The following is a 14,599-nucleotide window of genomic DNA, read 5'->3' on the forward strand; positions in this document are numbered from 1 at the left end:
ACACAAACATACTAACATATGCATGTGCACATAATTCAGACATGAAAACAGACACACTCACCCTCCCACTCACTGTTCTCCTCCTGCTCGTCGTCTTTCTGCTCCTCTGTGAGACTCTTTCTCTCTCTCTCCCTCTCAGCCCTGCAGCTGCTACGTGGTCACGTGACCTCCTTTCTATCCACCCCTCCTCCTCCGCCGCCGCCTCCTCCTCCTCCTCCTCCTCTCCATCCACCACCCTCCTCCTTCCCCTCCCTCTCCATCCACCACCCTCTCCATCCTATACCTCCTCTCTTCTTTTGTCACTCTTTTTATCCTCACATTTTCGTCACTGAGCCATCCCTCCTCTCTCTCTCAAACTGTGCTCTCTCTTTCTCTCTGTGTCGTGTTCTCTTCTCTCTTCATCTCTCCTCCTTTTGGCTCACACACTCCTGGGAGGGTGGCGGTGGTTGAGAAGTGGTGGGGGGTGAGTAGAAGGAGGAGGGGCCGGGTTAGGGGGATGACAAGGAGGGTGGGTGTGTGGTTTGAGCTGTGTGTGTGTGTGTGTGTGTGTGTGGCAGAGGCTAGTGTTGGCCCTCCATCCATCACGCTGTCTCTCTTCTACTCAGCTCTGCCTGCTGTGGGGATAGGGGTGAGTTTGTTCATGTGTGTGTGTGTGTGGTTGTGGGGGGGTCTGATCGTGACCTCTCACCCTTTCACCCTTTACACAAATGAAGACATTTAACTCCCTTTAGGAATCTTTTTTTAAGTGATGACTGAATAAGTAAACACGACCAAAAGGCCACCCCAGCGGCTCCGTGAGGTTGAGTGTTCAGTGGAGACCAGTAAACTGTTGGATTGAGGAAAAACAGAGAGACGACTTTGGCCCCGTTACAGAAAATAAAAAGTGTTTATGTGCAGTTGCCATTTTGGGACCTCTCAGCTTGTGAGGGTCTCGGCAGCATTAAGGTGGGCAATCCCCCCCCCCCCCCCCAAAAATAAATGTTCAACACACTATCATGACCCACAATCAGCATTGTAAATGAGCTGCTGACAATATCCAGACCTGAACCAGCCGACGGACATGGTCTCTCAGTCAAAACAATAACAAAAGACCCAGTTTGATGACATCATGAAGCAGAGTGGGATCATGGGAATTGTTGTCTTCTAGACCGTTGCTGATGAAAATCTACCTGACGTAACCTGGGAAAACCATATTCACCGATGAGGTCATGTAGTAAAATGTTATTCATGTTAGCAAACGACAATGTAGAATAGTGAACCAGTATGAATGACCAACAAAAACAGTGGAAGGAAAAAACTGCTAACTGGCTAACTGTGTTTTTTTCCTTCATCTCACGTCCATTGCCCCAGAATTTATAGCAGAGCCAAGAGTAAAGCTGTATGACGCGAGAAAAAGGAAACAACAAGAAAGTTGTAACTGCACAAGTCAACAAAACGTAAGACATAGGTTAGCATGCTAACATGTTTACAGTTCACCATCATTGCTACCAAAACTTTCAGCACATGTATGTCAAACGACAGCTAGTGTTTGGACCGTTGACAGAGACAAAACAGCTGCCCTAAAGTGAAGTTGAAAATGTTTCACCTTCACCTAAAATGTTTTACTATTTCATGAACGTACAGAGAATAAATTAAAGAGGCTCAGAGATAAACACCAGGAAGCACTGCAGTGTCTTATTAGTTCTGAAACCGGCCTGAGCTGTCAAACACACTGACTTTAATCTTTGCTCACAGGCCATCAGAAGAATTTACATCAGATCCAAATTCACCTTCATGCTCAGCTCCACATTGTCATGTTGTCTGCCTCAGTGTGTCTGGACTCAGTTGTGTTTTAAAAGCAGACCCCATCATGCTATCATATTTACAGATGATGTATTGATATGTACATAACAAACCAAACATTCACTCTGGACCAAACTATTAGACTCCACAATCCATCAATCAACTGTTCTTGTACTCTTGTACTCTTGTACTGTTATTATGGCTAAAAATAAGCAGAACAACACCACAAACAGTAAAACAGCCCCCAGCTTTGCCAAAATGGAAATTACATCTGGGTGTGATGCCATTAATCCACACACAAACACACACACACACACACAATCATGCTTCAACCGGCGTGAAGTGGCATCCGACATGTTGAGACCTATGTCTTCAACACCTTTTCTTTTTTATTTCTCTCTTTCACTTTCACGCTCTCACTCCCGCGCACACACGTACACATAAACACAAACACACACACACACACACACACACACACACACACACACACACACACACACACAAACAACCTCTACAGGGGGACTGTGAGGACAGCAGGGGGGAACCTGCTCAGCCCTGTCAGCTCATTAAAAGAAAATAATAATGTGTGTGTGTGTGTGTGTGTGTGTGTGTGTGTGTGTGTGTGTGTGTGTGTGTGTGTGTGTGTGTGTGTGTGTGTGTGTGTGTGTGTGTGTGTGTGTGGGGTTGTGTAAGCAGAGATGAGTGATTAGGCTACTATGTTAGCACTTCGACATAAAATTTACAATCCTCATTTGTGATTACCAACAGTTACCAAACCTTAGACGAATCATGCACACAAACACACACACTCGCACACGCACACACACACACACAACCACAAAAAATGCCCTATTTAACTTTTAAGACACCATTACTTTGGCTTCTGCCGCTGATACTAATCGGAGGAAAAGCTACCAGTGCTGTTACAATAGCTGGCTGACTTTTTCAAATACCTATGACAGACACACAGTCTTGTTCCAATGACTTCAGAGGACGTTACACTGACTTGCAATTATTTCCTGGAGACTCACTCTAGCTTTAATCATAGATTCTAGGGTTAGGGTTAGGGTTACTAACCCTCATCTTAACCTATCTAACTTTTAACAAACTTAGAAAACACATCGAAACCTTCTAATTTAATGATTTGTGTTAAAGCACGGTCCTCGTAGTGGAAGGCAAAGAAGGATTTTCATCGTACAGGACCGTATACATGCGTTAACGCTTTGAACTTTGAACTTGAACTTGATCGGGACTTGCCCATAATGTGACTGTGTCAACTGTAAACCATAAACTGTCCATAAAGACAAAGCGTTGATTGCACCCTGGTGGCTGAGTTATAGGCCATAAAGCCCACCTCCTCCGTGTTAATAGACTTAAAAAAATTGAAGTGCACATACAATATATTTTTTTATTGTCTAGCGTGTATCGGACCTTCGGTGCAGACTCTGCCCCCGAACCCTGAAATGATGACAGTGTTCGGATCAGGGTTATTTTGGCTTCGTTTTTTGGACAGTGGGAGGAAGTGGAGATGTGTCATCCATCTTTATATACAGCCTTTAGTGTGAACTGTTTCAGGTCACCACAATATTGCTAATGCCCCCCCACACACACTCACACACACGCACTCACTTTCTCTCTCTCTTTCAAACGGAAACATACCCCCCCACCACCACCCCCCACACACACACACACACACAGAGAGAGAGAGGAAAAGTAGCCAAATGTTTTACAGCCTCTTAAACTTGTCTGTAATAGCAGTCAGAGTGGCGTCAACACAGCAGTCTCCAGGGTTACTCCAGGGGCTGCTAAATGGCTTTACTAGCTCCAGTCACTCTGCAGCTCGCACAGAAACACTTTACACTTCCTTACAATCCATAAACAACGAACACACTCTCCCACTCCAGCGTCTCACATGCGCGCACACACACACACACACACACACACACACAAACTCACACACAGGAATCGGCAGGCAAGCTAACACAAACATCAGAAAAATTACACAAGACAGAACAATGACATCAACAGAAAACAAACACATCTCAACAGTGTGTAAATAAAGGCAGAGACAGGCAATGAGCTGTCTGGGGACTGGGGCATTGTGCGTCACAAAACATATGCATGTGACTCCTGGGGACCAAGCAGCCAGCATGCATTTATGGTCTCGGGATAAATGGAGCAGAAAAACCAGATGCTGTAATAACCAACACCTCCAGCAAAAAAACAAAAAAACAAAACAAACAGGAAGCACATCCAAAGACACGATGGACTGGAGCAGAGAACTGGTAGTCCACACAACGAGGAAAGAAACAATTCAGGAAGTAAGAGAAGTGTAGCAGCCATTACTCAGTTTTATATTAAACAGCACATCCGCCGGAGCAGAGCCGTGTTTACTGAGCAATCATAACAGAGTCGAGGTGTCAGTGAAAGGTCCATAAACTATCACGGCTGAGGCTCCGAGCAGAAATGTGGCCCGTCAGCAAAGATGGGATGACTACATTAGGAAAGATTCCCTTGCTCTCCTTCGCCCTCTTCCTCCACTTCCTCTTCCTCCGGACCGCAGGCCACTTCTTTCATTGGCCCTTCTCGGTTTCTCTAATCAGTCAACTTGTCTACGAGCATCTGTCTGTCTGCCTTATCGCTCCTTTGCCTTGTCATAGCCTCCTCACTATCTCTTTTTCGGTCTCTTACCACTCACTCGACAGCCTCTCCCCTCCCATTGGCTACATTTCCGTTCTGTCCCTCTGTGTCATCGATCTCCTCGGCAGCGTGTGGCTCAGTCTCGTCGCTCTCAGATACGGCGATGATGCAAAAAAGATAACTCACAGTGTCTGAGTAAAGTTCTCGGCGCCCGGCTGCCACTGTGTCCTGCCGCCTGCAGGTTTCTATTAGATGTGTGTGTTCCTGTCCGGCTGCCATTCAGGATAAAAATCAGTCAACTGGGGACAACCTGTCCGATTGGTCATATGATAGATTTAAGGGACAGTGCTATAGGGATAAGGGACGATACATTCCAACATGCGCAGGTGTTGAGTTTGCGCAGACACAGATTTATATTTGACCCTCTGTAACTTAAAGACCCTGTGGTTTGGGTTAGGGCAAGTAGACAGAGCGGGGGGGGGGGGGGTTAGGGTGTAGAATTAAAAAAGCTAATTAATGGGTTATATGTAATCCGAATGGGTTTGAGTCAAGGTAAGGATTAGGTCTGGATGGTGTCTTATTTCCAAAGTATTTCCTAGGCTGGATGGCAGGATCCTTTCACTCGGAAAAGATTGAAACAGTAAAAGGGAAAATAGATGGATACTACATATGTTCATTATCACACAGAATCATGCGTAGGATTTAAAACATATTAACAACTTAAACAATGAGTGGAAAAGGCGTTTTTAGGCCTATTTAAGTGGATATGTGTCAACATTCTAATAGAATCCACATTTTACACGTTGAACCTCTTCCAGGCTTGTAAAACATGCTATATAGACTTTATGTTTAAAGTACTTAAACAGTGGTAAGAGTAGGGGTAAGGGTTAGGTAAGGGGAACTCTCCAGGAAGTAAATGCAAGTCTACCCAAGAGTGTGTGCGTGTGTGTGTGTGTGTGTGTGCGTGCAGCATTGGTGGGGGTGAATATACACACACAGACAGTCCCTCCTCCTGCCCGAGGCTGACTCTGTTCACCAGGTGCCGACACCACAGTGGCTAGACCACAACTATCTGAACAAACATGAGGGCGGAGAAATACACACACGCACACACGCACACACACACACACTCGCTGTAAAAAAGGTGCATGAAGACACGACTGGTCTATCAGGCAGGTGTTGGGTGGGGACAAAGTGCAGGGGATATTTGAGGTTTGTGCTATCGCTGAAGCAAACAATAACGTTGAATTTGGGTTAACAAATCAGAGCCAAAACTTTTCTCTATGAAATATGATGTTTACACATTTTATGGATTACTTCCTCATAAATTATCCGTGCTTAGATAAGACCAGAGCAATAAGGAAAAGGGCCTCGGCCGTTGATTCATTACTGTCAAGATTCACCTCTGTCCCGTGTGTCAACTTGAATTTGTGCCATTTGGCTGCGAGTTGCATGTGAGCAGTTTGTTCCTGTGACTGAAACATGAGTCTGTTACGTCTGTAACAAAGTAATTTCCATCCGAGTGAGTAATTTTTAACCCTCACCCTGCTCATCTGACTCGTCTTCCTCGGTTTTTTATACATGTGGAAGAGACAAATGACGCTGATAAGATTAATTCAATAGCATATGCAGAGCTGCAGGTAATGCATATTTTAATTATCTAGTAATCTCCCGTTTATAATCCTGCCTAATCTTTTTTTGTGTACTGGGAAAACCGGTTAAAAGTCCATCCCAGTTTCTGAGTCCCAGTCAACATCTATAAATGTTTTGTTCTCACTGACTAACACAAGAAAGCCCACATATAGGATTATATATGATTATTATTAATATAGAGGACTATGAAAAGACTAAGAACAGTGATTGTTGCCGGTTAAGTTTTGGCACATTACTTCAAGTAAACTATTTTATTATAGTTGCTAATTAGTTTTCTGTTAATTTACTCATTAATAAATCATTTCACTTCTAATCCAAAGTAACCCTGGACTATAACCAAGGATATAACATTTGATATGTCACTACAAAATCTGAAACAATAGACGATCCTGCAGGTGTCACGTTTAGGGCTGTTTACTCGTAATTATTTAGTGAATTATGTCAACATTTATTTTAATGGAACTAAAGGTTTCTTTTGCTGAGACTATTCCCTCAACTGTCCTTTTGTCAGTAAACCGCCCTCAGATGACCTGCACTTAAATTCCTTCAAGTGAACATCTACAGTTCCATGATAACTTGGCAAACTCGTCTGTTGATAAAGAAGTAACATGATCTCAAGCTGAAGAACACATACTGACGGGAGAAAAGCTCGTCTGTAGTGAGAGTTTCCTTTTAGTTTTCTACTGTGGGCTCCAAGGTCAAGAATGAAGTATTTCTTATATCAATTAAACGGTTGAACTATTAAACATCCTTCGTGTGTCTTGTTAAGTCCAGATCCATATCTATTATATAACGCTATAAAAAAGAAGAAAGTGCAAATCCTCATATTTAAAAGGTTGGACATTTATTTTTGCTTGACTGGATTTATATTGAGTTTCTCAAGTCTTATTGGCCCATCAAAATACTTTATGATACAAGTCACCCACTTTATACAAGACTTCTATACGCAGCACTTTTACTATCACACAGTCATCAGGGATTAAGGACACTTCATAATGCAAACCGAGGGGAGACAGGGATCAAACCACCGACCTTCTGGTTACTGGATGACCCTTTCTAACCCCTGAGCCACAGCCATTTCTCAAACATTTTTCACATTCATTTTCTCCACTGACGTTTCATAAAATCCTTATAAAAATAATTTTGAGTGTATAACCAGCATAACATAATGGCTGATAATCAAAATCCTGTTCAGATATTAATGGTATTGTTACTTCCAAAACCACTGAGCGCCAAACACTTAACGATTATCCAAACACACAAGCAGTGGAATATCAAGGTGGGACTTTTTCTACCATTTTAACAATTCACTCACCAATAAATACAAAATACTTGTTTATAGACTAAATGAAGAGGGTCTCAATGAGAAGCCACGAGGAGTGAGTGTGTGTGTCTGTGTGTGTGTCTGTGTGTGTGTGTGTTTGTGTTCCTCTACTAATATCTTTGTTTGAATCATTCTAAGCATTAACCATACAGAGTGAGGACATTTGGGGAAAGTGAGGACGTTTTGACGGGTCCTCACTTCTTCAATGGGCTATTGGAGGATTAAGACTTGGTTTAGGGTTAAATTAGGTTTAGCTTAGGGTTAGGTATTTAGTTTGTATGGTTACGGTTAAGGCTAGGGGCTAGGGAAGTTTGAAGTTCAAATTATCATATGTAAGTTTACATAGGATCAACAGTGCAATGAAAGGTGTTGGACAAGAACAAACCGGTCAGCTCAGAAGTGAAATAGATGTATTATGTCCATTGAGTGTCATACTAAGACAGAAGTGTGTGTGCGTGTGTGTGTGTGTGTGTGTGTGTGTGTGTGTGTGTGTGTAGTCTGGGTTTACAGTATCTCTCTATTTGAGAGGGAGGTAATTAAAGAGATTGGAGGTTTACTCAGTGACCCCTGCTGAGCAGCTGGTCTACGGCAGGTCATGGGCAGCACATGGCGCATGTATCCAGTGTGTGTGTGTGTGTGTGTGTGTGTGTTTGCGTGTGGGTGTGTGTGTCTGTTGAACTCCACCTGCGGGCTGTGTACACACACAAAAGCGACGTGATCCGCTTGACTGCTGCTAATGCGCCCGGCGGCATCTACCTCCGCCAAACAATACAGGCGCTGTTAAAGGTCCCGGATTAAAGAGCGACTCCTCTAAATCCCATGGGTGCTGCTGGGTGACTAATGGAGGGGGGGGTGCACCCACTGGGTGACACCGGCTCCGTCTTCCTGCGGCTTCACTGCAGCAGCCGCAGTTTAAACAGTGACTCTGTTTGATCAGCGACAAGTTTGACAAGAAAGATAACAACACAACAATGGAGCTGTGACGGCACACCTCCTGCTGCTGCGGCGTCAAGTTACACGTCCTCGACTCGGACAAACCGGAAGTGAACTGGTCTGACTTGGAAACAAAAGCATGCGATATTCTCTACACGTGTATACAACTAAGGATATACATTTCCAAGTGAATATAAGTTGTCGATGTGAAAGAGTTGGCGCTTTCTTTTCAATGCTACACTCGGTGTCATTGTAGGTCATTGAGACACGTCTCAATGTTGCTTTATTTTAAAAGCAGAAACAGGAAGTAGTTTTCTCTCTGTGTCTTCGACCTTAGCCACTTTCCAGACTGAATCAATCACACACTGCCCATTTGATCGAGTAAAACGGCTTCGATTAAAAACACTAATTCAATACCGCCAGTAACTTCCTGGGAGCTTGACAAAAAATGACACAATGTGAAATAAAGTGAGGATGGAAGTGAAAACTAAAGCAGCCATCACACGTCAGATGTGTCACTGTTGATATCTACAAACAAAGTAAAGCCTTTGTATAATTAAGATGCAGCCTGTTTCAGGGTATTATAAATGCAGCCTCTTTAAGGTCATTAGAGAAAGTCAGCACTCAGCCGAACAGACCATAATAATCCAGTCATCATCAAACCCTGTGTGAACTTTAAAAGGCACGGACTATTACTCAAAGGCAAAACCCTGAGACATTTCATATTAAAACGTCAATAAACAGACAAGCTTACCTCCTCATCAAAGAAAACACAATCCACGGTTATTGCTCATCCTCATGTGGATAAACTACAGCCGGTGCGTGTGTGTCTGTCTGTGTGTGTGTGTGTGTGTGTGTGTGTGTGCAGCGAAATACTGTGTGATCCTCCCGACAGCAGCAGCACTACAACACACACACACAGAGATGTGGAGAGGAGGAGGACGACACGTTAACTGCCCTCAGGGAGAGAGAGAGAGAGAGAGAGAGAGAGAGAGAGAGAGAGAGAGAGAGAGAGGCGGGGTATCAGAGGAGAAGGAGGAGGAGGAGGAGGGCCAGCACCTGCTCCACTGACGTCCCTGGAGAGATGATGGAGGGATGATGGAGAGAAGAAGAAGATGTGGCCCCAGAGTCCTGATACCTCAAAGCCTGGACATGTTTACTGTCCACGGGAGACAATCAGGTCTGTTCAAGCCGGTTCCTCCTGCTGCTGCACACACACACTCCAATTAAACCTAACTGACTAATTATAACAAGCACAGGTAACCTGATAGTCTACGTCTATACTCATCATCACTACAACCACCTAAAATAACAACACTGATAGTACTATTTACTCATTGGTAAAAAATATCTTTGATTCTTATAATAAATCATCATTATTTGAGTTTTTCACAAAAGTAATAGTAAAAATAACCAAACAACACCTACATCAGACTTGAAGGTCCAGCATGGGAGATTTAGTGGCCTCTAGTGGCCATCAACCGAACTCACCCCAAGAAAAAAATATCTCCTCTATGGTTATCTCCAAAATATTAGTAACTGACTATTGGCCGATGAAGCCAGTCACTAGTCAAAGATCTCAGGATTATACACAATCCGAATGTGCAACTATCGATTGCGACAGAATAGATGCCAAAGCTTGGAGTCAACCTAGCTTCCAGAGAAAATAGCTAACTGTGGCCACAAGAGGGCGGTAAATCACAAGATGAATGCAAACTACCAATATCAACATTCTTTATGGCACGGAACGCTTTTCTGAGATGAAAGGAGAGATATCGCTTATACTATGGTATCATTTTAATTCATTAAATTCATTTCACTTGCCAAACACTGATTTTACCATAGATCTTTTTACAGTATGGGCCTGGACTGTTATTTGATTATATGAGCTTGATAAGAGCTGACCTGTGGCCAGTGAAACTGAAACAATGACCTCGAAGACAACGTTGTGCTCAGCAGAGTAAGAAGTAGATCGAGTTTAAGATTACAAAGTTTAATCCGTTCTCAATATAACACATGTGATTGCGTTACAATTGTATTTTTATGAAGTATTTACTATTTATACCTGTAATCTCCCCATATGATGTCCGATAAGATCTTTAGTTTTTTTTTCTGTAGGATATCCTGTACGATACTCTATGAAATATAAAGTTACAAACAGGTTTATTAATATTCATCTGTCATCATGTGCTATAAGCTCCCTCAGCCTGCTTCATTTAGTCTAATATTTCAACATCTCCCCTGGGCCTCTCTCTCTCTCTCTCTCTCTCTCTGTATGTCTCTCCGTTTCTTGATCATTCATCCCTTCATCTCCCCATCCCTCTCTCGTCGGCTCCAGAGCAGCTGCTCCACTTTGCAGCTATTTAACAGCTGTTTTGCATTGATTTGCGCTTCCGAGGGTAGATCTCTACCTTGTCTATCCTCTTCTACCCGCTCACTTTTCATATCTCCAGCCTCCTCTTCCTCTCTTCCTCTCTTCTTCATGCATTTCTAAGATGCCAGACACACAGTTACGCCAAACAGCCTTGATGTTTTCCTCAATGAATATACTGTCTCCTTCAAGTCTTTCTCAGAGATCCATTCAGCGATGAAAGGGGCACACACATAAGCATGCATAACCACACACTGGTATGTGTACACTCTAATAGACACACATTTATACATTCATGCAAACACACACACACACACATACAAACACACAGATTAGCAGCCCCCTACTTCCCCACTTTTTCTCTCTACGGAAACAAGAAGAACTGAAGGAAGCAACAAAAAGAAAAGAAAGAAGTGAGGCTCCCCTATAATCCCCAAATCCCTCTCTCTTGTACTCAAACCTACACAAGAGAAAAGAGGGAAGAGCAATGTCTGTGTGTGTGTGCGCATGTGTGTGTGTCTACAGAGACTAGTGTAGCCTGACATGATTTATGGTTTGACTGTGCGCTGCAGGCAGACTCTCAGTTTTCTCTGAGGTGGGTGTCTCACCTCCATCCTTTGTGACCTAGGTTGGATAGTATGCTCGTGTGTGTTTGTATGTGTGTGAGTGTGTGTTTGTGTTTGTGTGTGTGTGTGTGTGTGTGTGTGAGTGTGTGTGTGTGTGCACGCAAGAGGGAAAGACAAACTCTAAATTGTACAAACGAGCTGGTGTGTGTGTGTTTATGTTCAACTGCAGGTGCATGAAGGAGAAGCTGAACCCTCCCATAGAATATATCAAGTGTTGCTCTGTGTGTTTTTGTGCGTGTTTGTGTGCAGCGTCGGGGTCAAAGCGCACAGCGGTGTGTATTCTCCGGGTGGGTTATACTTGGCAGTGGACGGTCGGATCCCCCATTAAGTAGCGTGTAAAAGGGGCCGAGCACAGAGGCCATTATGAACTCCGGCAGTAATAGCTCCAGGAATCTTACAGCCTCTGGAGACCTGGTCATTAGCCTATTCCTCTCTCATAAAGCCCTCTATCCATCACACGCAAGCATACACACATTTGTATGCACAAACACACAGGCACATGTACAGTGTCTCTGTCTCCTCCTCTCTTTCTGACTCTCTGTCTGTGTCTCTGGGAAAGGAGTGCACAGGATTGGGGACACTGCTTCAGGAACAATCCACCAAGACATCCACAGATGTCTTTGAAAACAGATGCACTTGCTCACACGCAAACACACACACAGATGCTCATTTACAAAAGCAGCGAGGCATAATATCAGCCATGAACCCAAACCCCTGATTATTTAAATGTATTCCTCCCTCCCTGTGCAGTGAAAGTGAGACGCTGGAGCAGCCTGTTAGCTCTGGTCAGGTAGGAGATTACAAACATTGTCAGTATTAAGTGGCTGCACAAGAACTCTAATTGTGACTAAATCCACTGGCACAATGCATTGCCTCGCCCCCTGCACCCTAACCTTAACCACTACAACTCAATGCTTAACCCTAACCCTAACCCTAAACCTAACCCTTAAACAATGCCCTAATCCTAACCTTAACCTTAATCCTAACCTCAACCCTTACCTTAACGCTAAGTCTTTAACCCAGAGAAAGTATGCATGAAGTATGTATAAAGTATGTATGAAGTATTTATGATGTATGTATAAAGTATGAATGAAGTATGAAAACAAGATCACATGATGCAAGCTTGGGTGTTCAGAGGCACTGTGCAACACAGTGGGCTTAAATATACACAAGTGTACATACACACAAAGTGGAAAAGATTCACTGACAAAACACACGAGCATACACACACACACACACACACACACGCACACACACACTTGTATTTACTCTCACTCATTCATTCACACCCTCAAAACACACAGACTTTAGCCAGAGCAACTATAAAGGTGCATGCATGCATATATACACACACAGACACGCACATTAAAACACACACTCACGCATGCACACACGTAAAGTACATTGTGTACCAGCACACAAAGCAGAGGGAGTCCAGAGAGAAGAGATACCTGGGGATGGAGACACATTGGCAGAGGTAATGCTGTAGTCAGTCACTCTCCCCTCAGGCAAAACACACACACACACACACACACACACACACACACACACACACACACACACACACACACACACACACACACTCACGCACACACTCACACACAAACACAGTGCTGTAAAGATAAGCCCTAATCCTGTTTATTACCTCCTTCCTCTCTGCACTCTCCCTCTCTTTTTCATTTTATCTCTCTCATTTTCTCCCTCTCTCTCCTCTTCTCTTATTTTTCCCGTCTGCTCCTCAAGCCCATTTCAGCAGCGCACACACACACACACACACACACACACACACATTCTATGCACAAACCAACACATTTTATGCGCACACAAACACAAGTGCTCACGTTGTCAGTTTACTCCTGTGATGTTTGTTGGCCTGGGGCTGAGACGAGGAAACGGGGAGGGGAGTGTCGATGTGTGCTGCTCTTTTCCAGCTCTGTTCATGTCCTGCAGAGAGAATTACCTTCCCTTTGTCTGTGTGAAGGGGCTGCTGCCTTTACCATCTGTGCAGCGGATACAGTGGCAGATGTGTATGTGTTCTCCTGTCTGTGTGTGTCTGTGTGTTTGGGTGCCATTATACCTCTAGAATCATATGGAAGAATATGATGTCTTTAATGGGGCAACTTTGGGGAGTTTATGGTGAAGATTTAAGGTCAGTGGGGAGCAAAGGTGAAGGTTCAGGGGTCAGAGAATCAATGTTGGAGTGGAAATGAAATGAAATGAAATGAAAAGTGTGAAGATTTCGATTTTATTCAAACACACACACGATTTGTTTTCAACAATCTGTAGCTCAAAGTTCAGTATCTGGGACTTCTGATAATAGCATTTGATGTTTATCAGCCGTGATGATACAATTTCAAACAGTAAAATGTAAATCATTTTTGTCATGTAATGAAATAGGTGTTATCTTATCTAGATTTGAACTAGAACGACACTCAGCAGAGCCCGTCCCTCCGGCGAGGCCCAACAGTTCCCTGGTAAAAAAAACACATTTAAATTCACAACTTCCAACTTTTTATTTGGATCTGCACCAAATTATCACACAAGGCTATTCATGTCATAGAGTTCCCGAAATTACATCCCGGGAAGTCAACGAAAATGTTGGAAAACACTGGAAACCTCATGATGTTAAAGTAACTGATGAAAAATTCCCCGATCCGCGCCCTAATCCAGATCTGCACCCACACCTGTTCCTCTTTTCTTATCCATCCTGTAGTTTTTCATCCTGCTTACTAACAAGCAAGCACACATGAAAACATAACCTCCTTGGTGGAGGCAAATAAAATGGGTTTTGGAGGAAATTCTCATTAATATATTAGGAAGTACTTTTACTCACAAAATAGTCCTTTATTATTCATACAGCCCCTAACCGTTCCTCTGGACTACATGTGTATTTGACAATTTTCTGACATTTCTGGATATCTAAGATGAATCACCACGTGTACTCTGTGGCTCTAATCCTGCGTCTGTGGAGCTTGTGATCACATTGAGTTCTCTATTAGTTTAAAGTTTGAACACATTTTGGATACGTTTTTAAACAGCCATGAAGCTCTAAGGCACAAACATACAGTCTCTGACTACACACACACTACTGTGCCTGTTTGTAGGATCCGTTCACTGTTGAATGGGGAGTTTTCATTGAAGTTACATAAATAGAGCAAGTAATTAGACTTGCCCTTTAGGTTTGTCGAGAGCACAAAGTCCTGTCTTCATTTTCAATTAGTGTGTTTGGATTTTTCTAGAACTGAAGATTAACTTTTCTCACGGGAAAAA

General features: G+C 43.3%; 1 protein-coding gene across 5 annotated transcripts in view; it reads right to left on the reverse strand.

Annotated features, from left to right (window-relative positions):
• The window catches only part of LOC128444858 (genetic suppressor element 1), a 39,193-nt gene that overhangs the window by 15,889 nt on the left and 8,705 nt on the right, over positions 1 to 14,599 (reverse strand). The window contains exon 1 of one of the 5 annotated variants that reach the window (XM_053427528.1): positions 9,087 to 9,285. The exons of 2 other annotated variants lie outside the window; for them this stretch is intronic. The gene's annotated coding sequence lies outside the window, so the exon portion shown is untranslated. Of the gene's footprint in view, positions 1 to 61; positions 203 to 9,086; positions 9,286 to 14,599 lie in introns of those variants that run through there. 2 more of the 5 variants (XM_053427527.1, XM_053427529.1) reach the window with 2 other exon arrangements.

Source organism: Pleuronectes platessa, chromosome 7 (assembly GCF_947347685.1).
Source record: "Pleuronectes platessa chromosome 7, fPlePla1.1, whole genome shotgun sequence".
In the NCBI taxonomy this organism is placed as follows: Eukaryota; Metazoa; Chordata; class Actinopteri; order Pleuronectiformes; family Pleuronectidae; genus Pleuronectes; species Pleuronectes platessa.